The 6,191-nt window shown below is 44.9% G+C and overlaps 1 long non-coding RNA gene across 2 annotated transcripts; it reads right to left on the reverse strand.

The window, feature by feature from the left end:
- Window positions 1–537: 537 nt before the first annotated feature.
- On the reverse strand, window positions 538–4,851 carry LOC131499093 (uncharacterized). 2 transcript variants are annotated; one of them, XR_009255721.1, is made up of 4 exons: window positions 3,829–4,851; window positions 2,661–2,786; window positions 1,805–2,528; window positions 538–1,097 (listed from the first exon to the last, which is right to left on the reverse strand). It is a non-coding gene; the product is annotated as an uncharacterized LOC131499093 (long non-coding RNA). The 2 variants fall into 2 exon arrangements; XR_009255720.1 differs by having other exon boundaries at window positions 538–2,528.
- Between the last annotated feature and the right edge of the window lie 1,340 nt (window positions 4,852–6,191).

Raw genomic sequence — 6,191 nt, forward strand, 5'->3', positions numbered from 1 at the left:
ATCTGTATCATGGGCTGACACTAGGTCAACAGGGAAACCCATCTCCAAACGCCCCTTCGGGTTCTCGGAAACCAGGAGAGCTCACCACATTTTTAGCTCCCCACCTGACCCGCTCGTCTGTCCTTATCTTTTACAAATGTTTAATGATGGTTGCCAAGACTTCCCACCAACCATTTGGACAATGAGTCAAATGACTAATTGGCAAACGATGTTTCCAGAGCCTTGATATACCGCAGCACTGTTCTGATGGAAGGTTGCCCAGGCATGCAAAGTCCTAATGGTAACGGGTCCGTGTTGTCTTTGACCTCATATCCAAAGTTGGCGGTTTTGAATATTATTAACATGCAGACATTGGATATGGATTTATTTTGATCAACGAGCAACAGCCATTGTGGTATTGACACATGAGTAGACAGATGTCCACAGATGAAGAGAAAGTTCAGAAACAAAGTCGAATTTACATATTCATTTGTTTGATAAAGGAAGCGTTTCCAATAAGTTAGGAAATTAATAATGATTTAATGAAATCGTGCCAAAGAGATTGATTAACTATTTAGAAAATACAAGGTTAGAGCCTCACCTCACTTCCTATACCAAATAAATCCCAGTCCAATTAAAGGCATCAGTGTAAAACTAAAACAAAGCAAGAACTAGACCAGATGATAAGGAGATTTTTTTTTTGTCTGACCTTGAGCTGGAGATGATCCCGTAAATATCCACACAAGGAAATATCCACACAAGGAAAGGAGCTGTGTATGAAATGTTAATGGTTTGACAACTTAAGACATTCCGTTTTTATTAAAATAGAGCCCTGCTCTCCTCGGCCTCTCCCCACCCTTCCTGCCCCAATCCCTTTCCACTCCTGTCCTCTGTCGCCAAGGCCTTCTGGGATCTAAGGAGCACGGGGTGGAAAGCTGTTCGCTCATCTTGAGAAAGGGAACCCAGAGACCCAGCGAGGGGAAGCAGTTTACCACAGAACAAACAGCCCAAGAGTAGTGAACAGCTAGACTCCCTGCGTTTGAATCTCAGCTCTGCCACTCACTAGCTGTGTGTCCTTGGGCAGATCGCCGTCCCTCTCTGAGCTTCAATGTCTTCATCTGTAAAAGAAGCCGGAAATAACATTGCCATAGTGGTTTGTTATGAGGATTAAATGAACTACCAACCCGTGGCAAGTGCTCAAGTAAGGTTAAGTTTATTGTTGGGCTTAGGGTTAGCCTTACCTTACCCTGGAGGACAGGACTTTGATCATACACGTCCTCACAATGGTAGACGCCGGTGAGGTCATCCAGCCCTCACCAAATACATATTTTAGACAGAAACTGGGCAGTTGTCCACACTGCCATTCCTTTTAGATCTATTCTCTTCTCCTAGCCTCCCAACAACGGTGGGAGGCAAACAGGGCAAACAGAAACTGTACCCATTTCAAAGATGATAAAACAGATGTGAAAGGTCTTGCCCACAGCCAGACACGGGACTGGACTCAAATGTCCTGGCTTCTCGACCGTAGTTTCACACTGAAACCTCCAACTTGCCCGCTCAACCAGACAATAACCATGGTGTATTTGTTGCTGTCATCCAAAGCCTCCGTTTGTAGAGCCTGTTCTGCACCCAGCCCAGCACGAATGCTGCACGTGCATTATCTCATCTAATCCTGAGAACAATACTATGGAAGAGACACTTTTTACACATAAAGACACCAAGACCTCGAAGGGTTAGGGGAGTAGCCCAGGGTGGCCCGGGTCCTACGGAATGAAATCCCTCTTCAAATGAAGGCCCATGTGATGCCGTAACCCGGGTTCCTTACCGCTGTTCTAAACCAGGAGAGACACTGGGAAGCATAAGACCCGGTTCTTGCCTTCGAGGAGTCGTTAATCCACTCTGGGGAGATCCCATGGCTGCAACTAGGCAGCGCCAGGATTCAGACCCCGGCTGTCTGATTGGGGTTCCCACGTTGTCCTGCCACTTCGCCCGAAAGCAATCATGCTAAAATACTAAATGACGTTAAAATACTGAAATAACAATACAGAAAGGAATCACTGTGGACCTACTAAAACAGAAGCCCCGGGCCAGGCTACGTGGAATCCACAGAAATGGAGCCATTGATTATTAATACACCAAGGGATTCGACCAACATCTACTGAGGACCTGACATGTGCCAAGCACTTTTCTAAACCCTGTGATGACTTAAGCCACATCTCCCCAAAGGGTTTGCGAGACAGGCTGGGGAGGAGAGACATAGCTAGGCAACTAGACAAGTAGTCATTAAAGAGGAAAGTACTTATTCGGGGAGAGAGTCGGTTGGCTTCCTGGATCCGGGGTCTCTGCCCTCAAAACACTCAAGATCTTTTTGAGGAGACGAGACACACAAATCACCAACAGAAGAGTTCAGAGATAAAAGTAGGTGACGTTGACGACTGTAGGAAGGCAGTAAATGAAATTGCCGAGGGAGGAATTTGAACAGAACGTGTTTCTGGAACTCGCGTGGCTGGGAAGGCTTCCTGCAGGCTTCGAAGCCCAGGCTGGTAGAGCTGTGGCGGAAATCCATAGTTAGTTATTATTTTCCTGAGTTTAAAATGAAAAATATAAAACGAAATGAAGTCGGGACGAGGCGGTCCCCTTTCCCTCCCTGCCCTTCCTCCCCCATTCCTGGTCTTACACACCATTGCTCTTCCGGATTGCCTGTTCCCATAGATCCCCACGTCTCATGGAAATAGAGGCAGGGAGAAACTGTGAGGACATGTTCCTTTTGCCTTGCTTGCCCCTTCCTCAAATCACTCCTGACCCCACTGTAAGGAGACAATATTGAAAATAGTCAAAAATAATCCCACTAAAAACATGAATCAAAAAGTCGCGGCTCCTGGACATGTTTTTAAAATTGCCTAGTTGCATGCAAGTCCCTTTAGTGCTCGAAGGACTTTAATAAAATTGATTTTCTGAGTATAGCCTTTTAGCAGCTACTGTATAAGCTTGAAATATGAACCCTTCATTGTTGAAAGTGTTTCATTTTTGCCCTGTTACTAATGATGAAGGGAAAGTGTGGGTTTGGAATTCTCCATGGCTGACATTCTCATAATTAAATAGTGTTAATAATAAAGCTTTGCAGATTTTAAACAAACTGGCACAGGAGTGGCACAGTTTGCCATATTTCATTTAGAGACCACAGCAATTAGCCCTTAATGAATAGTACACAGCGGCATATAAGGGAGTTATTTCTACACATCGTTTATTTGCCAAATCACAAAAGGCGACATTTTCATTCTGCTGATTGAAAATGATTCTCGGGATTTCTTCCGAAGGCCTCTTAAGTAATTGCATTGCGAAACTTAGAAATAAATAAATAAGGCGAGAGAGAAGAACATTAATTGCTTTTAATATCTGCAGTCTAATTTCAGCAAAGCTTAGCAGACCGGTAGCTCTTGGATATCACAGCCATGCCACAATGGATCAGAAATAGAAGCCTCATCATGGATGATATATTTAGAGCTGATGTTTTTATTTCATAATTTTAGGAGAGATTTTTTTTTTTTCTTCCCAGGCACGTTGTTACTCCTCCCTGTGAACTGACATGGGGTGGGTGGGTGGGGGGGTGTTATAGAGGATTCATGGGCGGGGTGACTACAAGGTTGTCGCCAAAGGAAAATGACAATGCTTGTCCCGAAGGAGAGACCAGAGAAAGAGCTGTCCAACTGTCAAGGTTGTGAATGACAAAGAAACGGTTTTCCTTTTATGGCCTTCCTCAAGGCTTTTGGGCAGAAGAAGAAATCATTTTTTAAAAGGTAGGTGGGGTTCTAGAACAATTTTTACACACTTAAAAATATTACTTCTTACATTCGGGGCTCAATCTTCTTATTTGCAAGTTACATGGGAGAAAAGAAAGGCAGGAAATAGTGACTTCGCTGGACAAAGTCTAAAAATCACCCCGGGGGGTGTCAAACATACAGATTCCCAGTTTCCACATGGTATCTACCGAATGAGAGTTTCCAAAGCAAAGGGGTTCAGAATCCTAGCCTTTGTGAAAGCATGCTAGATAATCCTGAGTGTCTGGTAAATCTGGGAAACACGTACTCAGGAGTCTCTGGGCCCTTCAATTCCATAGTTGTTAACAGACTCAGGGGTGGCCATGCTGCAGTGCATTGTGGGAGAGGGCAGAGGCTGCCTGTGGGGGCCCGCAGGAGGAAACCACAGACCCCAGCCTCAGAAAGCCCTTCCAACCCCTCTACAGTGTCCCCATCAAGGGCACAATTTACCCTTCACTGTGAATCAGAAGGAGCAAACTGTTATGTTAAAAACATCTCCAGGCCCAAGATGGAGCCGCCCTTGCCCCAGGGGATGGGGGGGGGGGGGGAAGGGCACGTTAGCAAACAGACACTTAGATAACTGTCATGCCCCTGTAAATGTCCCACTTGATGAGAAACAGTATATCCAGTCAGCCAAGCCCCAGACGCCAAGCCAGCTCTGCCTATACTCACTTCTTTGTTCCTTATTCATTTTTCTATTCTTCTCTTCCTCATTCTTTTCTCTTTATCCCATATAAGCTTCCCGCTGTCTGCCTCCATTTTGCAGTTCACTCAACCCTTGGAAACGGAGACTGCCCGCTTCACGAAGTGTTACATAAAGTTAGTTTGTATCGCCCACATTGTCTTCTTTAGTCATTTATAATCCTTCTAAGGAGCAGGGTTAAGGAAAAGTAAGTTTCAACAAGGACTGGATGGGAGGTCACTGAGTATGGGAGAGGCAGAGGCCCCCGTGGGGGAAGAGGTGCTCCCTAGGGTATGATACAAAGACAGATGAACAGACAATTAGAATAGCATAATTGCACCCCTTTCTGTGCCATAAATCCCTGAGTGAGGCTTGGGGTCCATTTTAGGGCCACGGAACGCCCTTCCTCCCACCCCCCCCCCCCCCCCAGCTCTAGAATGAAATGGGTGAGCCAGACATCAAGGGCCCCTTCAGGCTCTGATCACAATGGCGGGCAGCTTGGCTGAGGGCCCATCCTGACTTCAGCTTGGAATAGCCCAACCTAATTCTGCCTTGCGGGAAGGGCCTAGGGAAAGGGCCTGGATTTGGCCTTCTAGCGAATTCCAGATGGGAGTAACAGAAGCGAGGCCTAACCCAGGTGGCCAGGGCTGAATTCACTTCCAGGGGTTTTAGGAATTAGACACAGTCTTAAGAGCTGAGAAATGGCGTAGTTTCTGTGTGTTTGTTGTTTTTTTCTTCAAGATTCCGGTCTTTCTAAATGAAGAAAAATAGGGACAGCCCAGTCTAAATACCTGTCATCAGAAACTAACCTTCCTTTAAACAGTTTCGTCTTTCATTACCATTTAACCTTTCTCCGAGCCCTCTTGCAAGCTCATTGGTAGGACATGGTCCCCGTAACCCAGATCACCAGCACAGAGCACCTTAGTCGACACACAGCGGGTGCTCAATACGCGTCAGGGGAACTAATTGACGTATCAATAATTTATTTAATGTTCCACTGTGCTAACTATTTTCCACGTATTTTATCATTAAAACCTCACTGGCATCCTTTGAGGTAGGTAGGTAGGTGTGAAGTGATATCTCACGGTGGTTTTAATTTGCATTTCCCCCATGATTAGGGGTCTTTCCCTAATTGACACGATTAGCAAGTCTTTCCACTTGCTTATTTGGCCATTTGAGTATCTTCTTTGGAGAAATAGCTATTCAAGTCCTTTGAGCATTTTTGAATCAGTTGTTTGGGTTCTTGTTGTTGAGTTGTGGGAGTTCTTTATACCTTCTGGATATTAATCCCTCATTAGACCCAGGATTGCAGTCCTATTCTGAGGGGTGCCTTTTCACTCTGCTGATAGTGTCTTTTGATGCAAAGAAGCTTTTAAGTTTGATAGTCCAATTTGTTATTTTTTTTTTCTTTTGTTGCCTGTCCTTTTGGTGTTACATCCAAGAAATTATTACCTTTGTGATTTCAACGTAGCCAGATTTGGAAACTATGAATCTGGTCCAGAGTGTAAGCTTTCTTTAAAAAAACAGGGTAAGCCTCACCTTCCGCTTTTTTTGTTTTTCCAAACAAAAACTCAGTCAGAAAACCTATCTGTAAAAGAAAGAACTGATCGGATAACCAGTTCTCTCCCAAGTCAGTAACCGATCTATCCATCCCTGGTCTACCAATGTCCGCCAGCAACAACTCCTGAAGAACCTCCACAGGTGTAAAAAAC

The sequence above is a fragment of the Neofelis nebulosa genome, chromosome 17, assembly GCF_028018385.1.
Source record: "Neofelis nebulosa isolate mNeoNeb1 chromosome 17, mNeoNeb1.pri, whole genome shotgun sequence".
NCBI lineage: Eukaryota > Metazoa > Chordata > Mammalia > Carnivora > Felidae > Neofelis > Neofelis nebulosa.